This window comes from Muscardinus avellanarius, assembly GCF_963383645.1.
Source record: "Muscardinus avellanarius genome assembly, chromosome: 15".
Taxonomy (NCBI): domain Eukaryota; kingdom Metazoa; phylum Chordata; class Mammalia; order Rodentia; family Gliridae; genus Muscardinus; species Muscardinus avellanarius.
This window is the reverse complement of record NC_137801.1, coordinates 61,640,238-61,652,399: the sequence shown is the minus strand read 5'-3', so window position 1 is coordinate 61,652,399 and position 12,162 is coordinate 61,640,238. Positions and strand designations below refer to the sequence as shown.

The following is a 12,162-nucleotide window of genomic DNA, read 5'->3' as shown; positions in this document are numbered from 1 at the left end:
CTACTGCACTGCCAGTTTCTATATTACCAAAATCAACATGTTTAGCTCCGAAATGTCATGTCTAGCAGAAGGCTGGTGTGTGCAATGGACATTCTTAAATACTTATTCGGTTAAGGAATGAGACCCTTTTTTGTCTTTTCGTTTCTTTTTTTTAGTACTGGGGATTGAGCCCAGGGGCATTCTACCTCTGAGCTATACGCCCATCCCTATTTTTGATTCTTTATTTTGATAGAGGGTCTCACTAAGTTGTGGAGGCCTCACTAAGTATTGAGGCTGGCCACACACCTGAGATCCTCCTGTCTCAACCTTCCAAGTACTAGGATTACAAGCGTGTGCCACCACGCCTGGCTGGAATGAGGCTATTTCTGTTTTCACCTGTCTTGAGGGGTAGTCCTCTCATAAGCTTACAGTTAACAATATCAAACGATACGTTTTATTTGCACTAAATTTATTCCTCTCATATAAGGGAATGTTCTTGGTGTTAAAATGTAGTGATCCAAATTTTTATAATGCCTACCTTCCTCTAATTAGATAGGCAGAAATAATACTTTTTCAGACAGAACATTTTTTTCCTTTTTCTTTTCCTTTTTTTTAAATTGAGGATTGAATCCAGGGGTGTTCTACCTCTGAGCTATACCTCCAGACCTATTTTTTTTTCTTTTTTTTTATTTTTGAAACAGGGTCTCACTAAGTTGCTGAGGGCCTCCCTTGCTAAGCTGCTGAGGCTGGCCTCAAATCTGTGATTTTTCTGTCTCAGCCTCCCAAGTACTGGGATCACAGTCATGCACCATTATACCTGGTGGTAACATTTCTTTTTAAAGATCATGGACCCTGAATCTTTCCACAGAGGCATCCTAATCTAGTCTCTCAACTTTCCAAGTTTAACTAGGGCTTGTCTGGATCTCTTCAGCTCCATCACCTGTCAAAGGTCAGAATAACCAGGGCAAAAAGACCTTCTCCCCACCATCTGTGGCCCCCAGCACAGAGAGAAATGGCTAGAGAAGAAAGCCGACCCACATAAAATGGGCAGAAGGAGACAGACAAGTGGAGAAAGCTTTTCTGGTAGCACACAATCATCAGCACCATTGGTCATGTTAAAAATGGGCTGTCAAGCTGGGCGTGGTGGCGCATACTTGTAATCCCAGCATTTGGGAGGCTGAGACAGGAGGATCATGGTTCGCGGACAGCCTCAGCTACTCAGTGAGGCTCTCTGCAACTTAATGAGACCCTGTTTCAAATAAAAATGTAAAAATAGGTCTGGGAGTGTAGTCCGGAGGTAGAAGGGCTTACAGGAACCCCAGTACCACCAAAAAAATAAAAAATAAAAAAATAAAATTAAAAATAGGGCACGGGGTATAGCTCGGAGGTCAAATGCCCCTGGCTATCCTCAGACCCGCAAAAAAAAAAAAAAAAAAAGGGCTGTCATCAGTTCCAACCAAGGCCTTCAAGACTAGTTTAAATACCAAGAAGTTAGCTGGGGTTGGTGGTGCACACATGTAATTCTAAGAGGCTGACACAAAAAGATCACAAGTCAGAGATCAGCCTCAGCGACTCAGGGAGACTCTCAACAACTAACAAGACCTGTTTCAAAACAAAAAATAAAAAGGGCTGGAGGTGTTGCTCTAAGGTAGAATGTCCCTAGGCTCAATCCCCAGTACTAGAAAAAGGAAGGAAGGAAGGAAGGAAGGGCAAGAATTGACTAGATGCAATTCCACACATCTTGCCAAATCAAGCAATTACATATTTATCAGCTGTTACTGTATTTGCAGCACTGTGCTAGGAGTCATTTGAGTGTTGTTGAGGGTGTCAGTGCGTGACATCTCACTGAACTCTGGGCGAAGACAGGAGGGGAATTTCTTTTAAGTCTTAATTTCAGTCAAAAAGATTCTTCTGAGTAACTTCCATGAGTGCTGTAAGTCTTGCAAGTGAATTCTATTTTCCTCTTTGCTTTGGTTGTTAGGAAGCTCTGAGCCAAATTAACTGTCTACTTAGAGTCAGTGTGCATGATCATAGAGTAATATTCTTCTGTACGACTGGAATAAATAACTTATGTTCTACCATGTGCTGTGTTGCTAAACTATGCTGTCCGGTTGGCTGTGTGTATTAAATTCATTTTCCACTTATAATATTTTCAATTTCTGATGAGCTTATAGGACATAATCCAACTGTTAAGGAGTATCTGCATATGCTTTTATTCCAAGGTGTCAAAGTATACAAAGGAAGTCAAGGTGGCACCTGTCCTGCTGCCATGGACATATTTTAATAGAGGCGACTCACTCACACAAGTGATACTGTACAGAAGATGGCACTGGTCAAATGCTGACAATCTAGCAACCAGCCCACGTTCTGTACCTGCTATTCTTAAAAACATACGATTTTGAATATAATTTAAGATTTGCTACATAAGGGCATGTTCTCTTTATCTCTGGATACGGAAAGAAGTGAAAGGGAAGTCTGCTTTATTGTTTGTTAGGAAATACGAGTTGTGCCTAGGAGGGAATGCATATGGGTGGATATTGGTAAATGGGGGAAAGCCAAAGCTAATTGTACTAATCAGATAGAATGCTTTTAGGTTAAGTAATTATGGAAAATTATCTGCAAGACTGAACTAATCCGCAAAGCCAGACACTTGAGCAAAACCCAACTTTACCAACTACACTTCTGGGACCAATCAATACAAAGAAGTAGACAACGCCTACATCTTTTTAAGGAAAATGCTTGGCATAAATTTTCTGTTGAGGGTTATTTTTTGCTAGGCCAACAGCCAAAACCTCTACTACTACTATCGTTAATTGGTGCTAGCGTTCATGGGGGAGAGAAAGAAATTCAGGGGTAGAGCTAAATATCACATCCCAGGGGATGAAATCATAGCTGCTACTGGGAAGGGTGCGGGCCATAAAAGCATCCTTCCAGGGTAGCACAATTAGTCCCACTCCAGGGTCATGTCTCTGAATTCATCTTCATCCCTAGATCGACAGTCCCTCAAAAGATCCTGAAATGCTGCTGCTGTCTCCACGTATTTATGTATATTTATATTTATATTTATATTTATACTTATATTTATATTTTTCACTATAGGTCCTTGGAGGAGCACAGGATGATATCAAAGGATAAGAGTAGTTACAACAGGGAATTATGTAGGCAGTGTGATTTGAAGTACATCCGAAGCTCATCTACCCCCAACTTCTGGAACAGCTCCTCACCGCATCTTTCCTTGATTGTCCCTATTTAACTGTAGCTCTGAGAGCCAGGACAGGTGAGATCAGCCTGGGCTGCACAGACCCTTCTTCGCCGCCGGGGGTCTACGGTTAGGGTTAAAGAAATATACGTAACTCAAAGGAGTAAGAACTATACTTTTATTACCACTACTCTATAATTAGAATTAGTATTTCCTTCAAGTATGTATATAGATCAATACTAAACCCCAGAACCGTTAGCAGGGCCCATGACTTTGCCCCCCATGGAAATCATAGTGACATATCACAATATTGTCAGTACAAATATCTTAGCACATCATTTACATTCATCGCTACTTCAAAAATGCAGCAGACAATGGAATTACCAGTAAGCCTTGTTATTTGATGCATATTAACAAATGCTTACAGTGTACTCTACTCTATTACAATTCATTTTAAGAATATATTTTGAAAATGGGATTTCAATATAACTGGTTTCCAATATAGGTCTTAGAGTCTTGGTAAGTTGCTGAGACTGGTCTTAAAGCTGAGATCCTCCGTCTCAGCCTTCTCAGTACTGGGATTATTGGCATGTGCCACCATGCCCGGTAGTTCTTGATTTTTTTTTCTTCAATCCTGGAGATTGAACTTAAGGGCTTTCTCTCCCTGAGATTGACCCCAGCCCTATTTTATTTTTATTTTGAAACAGGGTCTCACTAAGTTGCTGAGGCTTGGTCTCAAACCTGAGATCCTCCTATCTCAGCCTCCCAAGTATTAGGATTGCAGGTGTGCACCAACACACCTGACAGTTCTCACATTCTTTGATATATTTAAAAATATGACTTTGAGAAAGTGCCGCTTGGCTTCACCAAACTGTTATAGGGGGTTCCCTCTCCCCACAGGATATTATGGTCTCCTAAAAGAAGATCAAGATGAGTGGGCAGCAACAATGACCCCCATGTTTCCGACAGCAGAGGACCTAATTGGTCAGGGATGCAGGTTGAACCACCTTGGGGTTCCCCCAGGTCGGGCCCCCTGGAATGTTGGCAAATAACACAAATAACACCTACGGCTCTCTAAGAAACCTCAGTACTCGGGGACCGTTTCACTAAGTGTCCTTGGACGCACACGCCAACTTCTCAAGGACAAATGCGATGACCGGCTCTTCTCCAGAACCTCACAAAGCACCTGCCACGCATTAAGCACTTAATCCATTTTGATGACTTGACTAGAATGTATGAATTTACATTTCCCCCCTTAAATACAGCTCCCGATAACATGTTGGCTCATCTACAAAAGAGATTATACTTCTAAACTCTTTTTTATCTCCTTGGGCTATGTTAAATGAATGTTTCCCTAAGGTTAACTTCCTCACTCCTGCCTTGCCAAGAATAGTGTGGGACAAAGAATCCACCACCTGGGACAGTGGATTCTCTCCTCGTTTATTTTCTTGGGTATGGACTAAAACACATGTTTAAGTTGTGCCAGGCTGAGTGTGGTGGCCCTGGAATGCCTGGGAAAGCCAACCTGAAAAACAAGTTATAGCTTTGAGTTTAAGCCCCAACTCAGAAAAGGGAAGGTAAGAAGGATTAAGAAAGCAGCCTTATGTAGGAACTGAATTGCAGAAGAAGATATGGGCTTTTAAAATTAAGATCACTGTTGCCAGTGGTGTGGTGGTGCACACTTGTAATCCCCGCGCTTGGGAGGCTGAGATAGGAGGATCACACAGGTTCGAAGCCAGCCTCCGCTGGCTTAAGAGACCCTGTTTCCAAATATAAAATATAAAATAAGTCTGGGAGTGTAGCCCGGAGGTAGAAGGCCTCTGGGTTCCATCCCCGGTACCACCAAAAAAAAAAAAAAAATTAAGATCACTGTTCTTATTATCAACATTCAACAATGGAATGTATGTCATTAATATGATACAGGGCATATTCTTCTGTCTGTGATACAGCATTGGAAAAGATAGTTTGGGAAAGAAACAATTGAGTATGATGGACAAGGTCCACTGTGAAAGAAAATATATTCTGTTCTCACAGAGATGCTAATACCCTTCTAGCCAAGGAGCTTTCTCAGGTTTACAACAGTCTAAATGAAACTGAAAAGTAGATATCTCTAAAAAAAAATGTACACCTAGGCATAGTGGCACATGCCTGTAATCCCAGTATTTCGGGGGCTGAGACAGGAGGATTGTAGGTTTGAGGCCAGACTCAGTAACAGCAAGGCCCTCAGCAACTTACTAAAACCCTGTTTCAAACTAAAAGAAAAAAATGAAGTAAGGTTGGGGGTGTAGCTCAGAGGTAGAGCCCCACCCCCGCCTCTGGTTCAATCCCCAGTACCGAAAAATTAGTAAATTAATAAGTAAATAAAAAGCCCATACTTCTGGCTGCAAGGCTAAATGACAAATTGATATAATGTCATTATTCATAATTCCTTACCATTCCATTTTTATTTATTAAAAATAGTGCATGATTCTTGCGAGACAAAGTAATTAATTGCAGCGAAGCCAAAGGATTAGTGAATAATTTCAGAAGTTCCGCAGGCACGCTGAAGTCAGTGTTTCTTAAAAGCAACAGCGACACAAAATTCTAACCCATCACTTGCAACAGAACCCCGGTATCAGCACAAGTGACAAAGGCCAGTCGGCCGCAGATTCTGTGGCAGCACATAGCAAGCCTCCCGTCAAATGTGAACCAGAGGAATTGTGGCTTTCAGGCCGCGCCAAGTACAATATCACACCTTTGAAGTTTCAAAAATGAGAGTAGAAAAATGGATATGAAATCCAGACCATGGATTTACACATAAATAAAAATTAGCAATCAACAGAAAATATAAGAAATGACCGTGTTGACTAATGTCCTGTCTTTTCCAATTGAGAGTCAGACCTATTCAAACCCAATCACATGCGGATGGAATCAGTAAAGGTCAGTCAAAGACAAGCTGAAACTCCAACTGTCTAGCTGACCTTCAGAGCTTGTGACAAATTGCTATCAGTCAATGTCAACTAATGACAAGAGCTCTTTGGCTAATCAATTGTTCTAAAAATGATCAAGAATACTACTCACAGGACAGCTCATTTTCACATCAATGCCTGTGGAGTATGAAAAGCTCATTTTTTTGAGTTTTTAACAAGCTCATAAGTAAAGCAGTTACTCGGTAACAGAGGTCACCTTACAGAGAAAGACAGAACCTTTGTCTGTCTTTTACATATTCTTTTATTACCACATTATAGTAAAAATACACCACGGAGATGCCAGAGGGCTACATGACAAAGTAGGTAACACTTTATCCGCTTTTGAGGCCAATACTTCTGTGCCGGAGGGAAATCTACTTGGCTGTAAATAATTTCAAATCCATTATTTGGGTGTTTAAGATGAAAAACAATGACCTCGAGTTTACTAGTGATATCGCCTAATAGAAGATGCACTTTCAATGAAAACACTTATGGCCGAGTTCATGCCCCGAAATAGACAGTTACTCCTGTTTCGTGATGAAGTTGTCTCTCTGTAAGATGACCTGCTTTCACCATGCTAAACAGCGAGTGAATGCAGAACAGAAAATGGTTACTCACATTCGATCAGCCAATAAAAGGAAAGGTGAGTCTATTACAAGGGGTTCTTGGGAAAACAGTTCTCTATCTCAACATCTAATTCGACATGTTTGAAAAGTTAATAATATGGACCTTTTGATAACGGGGATTTGCAAAGTATAATAACTTCCCCTTTCTTTTTTGCACCTGACTTTTCCCACCAGGAAATCATTTTCCTATTCTGCCTGCCACCGCATGCAAAGGCCACACTTAATTTGCAGTTCAACATTAAGCGTAACCAAAGTGACACTGCAGGCTGCAGTGGTCTCAGGGCTGAGGCCTGTGGTCACAGTTAGGTTTTACTTTGCCCTTTTCTCAAAAGCGTAGTAGTCAAAATACATTACGGTGCCATTGAAATATAAGAGGCCCCGGGAGAGATGAGAAGCTGAAGAAGCCAATGTGAACAAATATAGACCAGCCATGTCCCTCTGACCAGCAGATGAATGAAACCAAAAAACAAGAAAAGAAAGGAAGAGGGGGGAGGGAATGGAGAAAAAAAAAAGAAAACCATTTTAACCCCTTTCTTCATTTTCAAAGTTCTGAAGCTATTACACTTTGTTTTCAAAATTGGCCAGAATTACTTTTATCCTCCCAAAAGAAAACTGTTTCTAAACAAGCAAGCACTAACTTGTGTTTTCTTCTGAAAAACTACAAACAGACAGCAGTTTCAGATTACTCCCTAAACCTGAGTCGCAAGGGTAGTTTTTCAAATTAAAATATCTTCTGTGGCCTCCACCACTCTCAAGTTGTCCGTAGGAAAGAAATAAAGGAGGGAGGGCAACACTTAAGCCCGGCCATAATTGGAAGTATGTGAAAAATGAAGTGTCAGTTTGGTCAATAAAGGGCAAAGGTCAAGGGGAACTGCAGCCCAAACTCTGTGCGAAATGTGCTCATTAAGACATCCAATCAGAAAGCTCCTTCCCACCTATCCCATTATTCATCGGACAGCTGACTGTTTCCAATGCCTGGGTTGGGGCTGTTATTACTTTTCTTCTTCATGTAAAAAGGCGAGCTGGTATATAAATCCTTGCTCAGTCATCTGGAACACAATTGGCCCTTCCCCACCTCCTCCTGTGGCGCTCCCCACCCCCTCACAGGCAGCTCGGCTCCCTGGCTTCACAGGTCTGGAACAACTGCCTTGAGATCCCCCTCAATAATACATGGGACTGCCTTCTGCCTATAGGTTGCCAGGACTCGTACAAAAGCTGGTGTGCAGGGGGTGGGGCGGTGGGAGGCATTGCAACTATAGATACATGGTTATAAAGAAATGGCAGCGCTTTTCTGCTATTTCTCTTTCAAGAAACAGGCAGCCTTCCTTTTTTTTCCCCTTTTCTTTCGTGGTACTATTGTTGATCAGAGGACCTGCTCCCAAAAGGAGAAGTTCATCCGTGAGTTTTTAGAGGTTCCGGCAACCACTAAAGTCCTTTCGGGTTGAAATGTTTCACATCAAATTTCAAAGTCGAAATAGTACTTCTTCTTTATCCCCACAAAAGAGAAAAAGAAGATGAGCTTCGAGTGGGAAATGTTCCGCAAGAAAAATATCCCGACCTGTTTTCTCTGCTCTGACTCTCCATTCAATAACCCTTTGAATGAGTGAAATGGTATAGGCTCTTAATGCATAATACAAATTAATCATATCAGTCATCGTGCTCTCTTTGTAAATAGCTCCATCGTCATTTGACTAGGCTCTCCCTCCCTGGCGGAGGATTAAACCCCCGAGTCCCAGCCATCTCCCTTATTCATAGCTACATCGCCATTACATTGCTCAGTACCAGACCCAGTACAGATGACTGTGAAAAGAGTTGTCAAATTAGTAACAGAAAGAATGTCTGGCAAATGAGCTGTTTTTCCATTCGTAAGTCACACGAAAGCACTACATCAAGTAGGATGAGGAGGTGAGGAGCTTGGACCCTGGGCTCAACACGGGTTGAAGTCTCAATTCGACCCCCTAACCAGTCTGTGGCCTTGGGCCAGTCTCCTACCTTGCTGATCCTCCTTGACCTGACTCGCAAAGCAAAGGAACAAAATGCCTACACTGACCACCCTTAATATCGAATTTAATTATTTTATTATTATGATTTATTCGGCTCCCTTGACTTTTGACCCAAAAGGGAGGCACCCCCAAACTCTGAATGTGGCCAATCGTAGCTGCAGCTGCAATGTGGGGCCTAAGGGGGATGCAGCAGCCTTTCTAGGAGGCCCTGGGAATCTCCTGGAAGAAGAAATCCCAGGTTGGCTTGATATTCTCCTGCTCCGAGCTACATACCTCCTGGAATAGACCCCAATGGTGAATAGGGCAGCCATGCACAGGACAGAAAAGACACAGAAACCAACTTGTACCTCCCATTACAAGACACTCCCCGGGAGTCCTGAGAACACTCTGTCCTACAACAGTTACAAAGCCCATAGACCAAGATCCCAGGCGAAATCCACCCTCCAGGACTTCTCAGCTACTTCTTTCTCTCCGGAGAAATGGGCAAACAGCAAATAACCGACAGGGATAAAATAAGGATTCAGTCAAGTATCTTTAAAAATGCTTTGAAGAAGATAAAGAGTAGACACAATCCATGTCAGTGACAGCAGCAAAACCCCCAGCCAAGCACTGATGCGAGGTCCTTCCTTTTAAATACCCATTTAAAGGGTCTTCACTATTAAAGAGAATCAATTTCATGCAAAGGGCCACAGGTGTTAATATTAAATGAAAGCTGAAGACATTGGAAGAGTTGTCATGATAAATAATCATAGTTGAGGCAAAGATATATTGTGAAAGTCATGAATAAACATGAAGTTCCTGAATAATAACATCTTTGGTGTTTTCTTAATTACATACCGTGTGCACATTCTCTTTAGAATGCCCAGAAATGGATTTTGCATTTCACTTTCTATGCTTATATAAAAATTTTGTCCTAAAACTATTTCACCCATCACAACTGTTACTGATTGGGAAAATGATCAGATACTCAAAATCCCCCAAATTGCTAGAGCTCTAATCAGGAAATTGTACTATCTTTTGAAATCTGTCAGAACACTTCAAAAATTCCTGGATGACTTTTTATTTTATTTTATTTACTTCGAAAGTCCAAAAGAACAGGACTCAGTTGAGATATATGTAGTCTGTTATATGACTACACTGTGTAGCAAAGAGGCTGTTAATAAAGAAGCAAAGCCTAGGGGATTCCTTTCTTTCTTTTTTTTTTCTTTTTTTTTTTTTTTTTTTGTACCACAGGTGCCATAATGAAGTGAAAACCTAAAAGAAACGAGAAAAAGGAAATGTACTACAAATAATACGGTAGAGAAAGTTTTAAAATATGTATTACTCCTGTCTGTGGGGGAAAACACCTCTTTGGATATGTTCTTGACAGATTGAGTTATTTCTGTCTATTGGGTATGTATAAAGACATATTTATGGATTTATAAATCTTTTGAAGAGGGCTGTTATTTACCCAGTTGACTAAAATGGACTCAAACTGTGTAAATAACTATTTAGGACATGTACTATGGGCCAAATGCTGGCCCAGCTTACCCTTCCATGCCTGCCAGAAAAGTCAGACAGGAAAACATGGGAGAGCTACTGTGCACAGTTTAATCCCCAGGCTGCACAAAGACACTGCTCCACAGGTCTCAGGGATGAGAGAGAAGGTTTAGCAGGGTCATGGTTGGCATGGAAATGTGCATACGTTGTTACAGCACCACACTCCGGCATCAGTCTGAATTTAGCAGGAATAGATCTCACTGCCAAAAAAAAAAAAAAAAACCACCAAGAAAGGGTAAGAAAGACTAAAGTGGCTCCCACCACCTCTGTTACCAGATGGTGGGATTGGGGGCAAGACCACAGAAAGCTCTACTGGATCATGGTGGAGTCACACACTGTAGGTCTTTGGTGGAGCGATGAGGAAGAGGGTACAAAGAAGGAGAATCTTACATTCCCTAATCAAGACACTGGAATTTTAGGTCTTGCACTGCACTGGGACCTGTCAAATAAAAAATTCACCCATCTCTTATTTTTTTCATTGGTCAAACGGTGCTATGAGACCTGCTTTATCTGCCTCAAGGATTGTTTTAAAATGGTTCAGTTGAGATTATTCAAATGATATAAGTGATGTGAAAAAATGCTTTTACAAAACCTGAGGTGGTGGTCAAAAATATAATGAATGTCAGGCATGGAGGTGCATGCCTGTAACCCCAGTACTTGGGAGGCTGAGACAGGAGGACTGCAATTTGGAGGACAGCCCCAGCAATTTAGTGAGACCCTGTTTCAAAACTAAAATGTAAAAAGGGCTGTGGGTATATCTCAGAGGAAGAATGCCCCTGGGTTCAACATAAAATGAGGGGAAAAAAATACAAAAGACACTATCTTAGTAGCAAACCAGTAATGTGAAGAATATGCGGATCCTGGTTACAATCAAATTCGTGATGAAATAGGCCTTTGGAGATCACTTATTAAGGTTAAAAGAAACATCCAAAATTCCTAATTCCTTGTCATGGCTCATCAGAGGGAAGGAACAGCCATCGAGCATCTGCCCTCTGAAAATCCTCTTATCAGATTATGCTTGAGGAAACTTACGCATTACGGTCTTAAGTTCAAGTGCATTTCAGCAGCCCGCAGGCCTCAGCGCCACAGCTACGCAACCCACCGCCGCTGAGACGATACACGTTTTTGAAAAGCAAGAAATGAGAAAGAAGGAGAAACGAACAAAATGCTAGGCTATGACCCCACGTAGCAATGTGGGGTTACAGGGAAAAGAATTTAGATTCCATTTACACCTCTTTGAAGACTCATAATGTAAGTAGAATTCTGAAAGTAGGGCTTTATGTCAAAAGTGCTGACACCGCCTCTGCTGTGGTGCTGGGAACAGCAACGCCATAACATATATATGCACACTTGGAAGGAAAAGGCCCTGGATCTACGCTACATATCATCTTCCAGTAAAAGTCAGAGGTCAGGGGTCACCTGCTTCAGCCTCAGCTCTGGACTAGTTGACTGTTCCAGGCTCCATTTTTACCAGGCTTATACTGGTGATGAAGTCAGCAACTTTTCTTTGAACAGTAAAATATCTTGAATGCTTAAAATTATATTTGTAGAAGTTATTCCCAGGGCAAATAGCATACCTGTGCCCTGGAAGGAAGGAAAATAAAACAACAACTTTCCTACTCTTGTTTTCAAACTAATCACACTAAATTCACTGTAGACTTTGCAGTTCTAATGGGCATAGCCCAACTAAGAGAACAAAATGCTCTCGTTACCTATCAGCACTCCAGTGAACCATGAGCACAAAACCAGATTGTAAAGTATGGACCTACTGCGGGATCAGAGGCAACTTCGATAAATCAGTCTTTCTGTATCCAGATACAGAATCCCCTCTTAAACTTTAATTCGCTAACTGAACACGTCATCCGCTG

The 12,162-nt window shown here is 41.5% G+C and overlaps 1 protein-coding gene across 2 annotated transcripts in view; it reads right to left on the bottom strand.

The window, feature by feature from the left end:
• MEIS1 (Meis homeobox 1) overlaps positions 1–12,162 on the bottom strand; it is a gene marked incomplete at its 3' end in the record, with an annotated part of 150,968 nt that overhangs the window by 102,643 nt on the left and 36,163 nt on the right. The gene's annotated exons all lie outside the window — the stretch shown is intronic.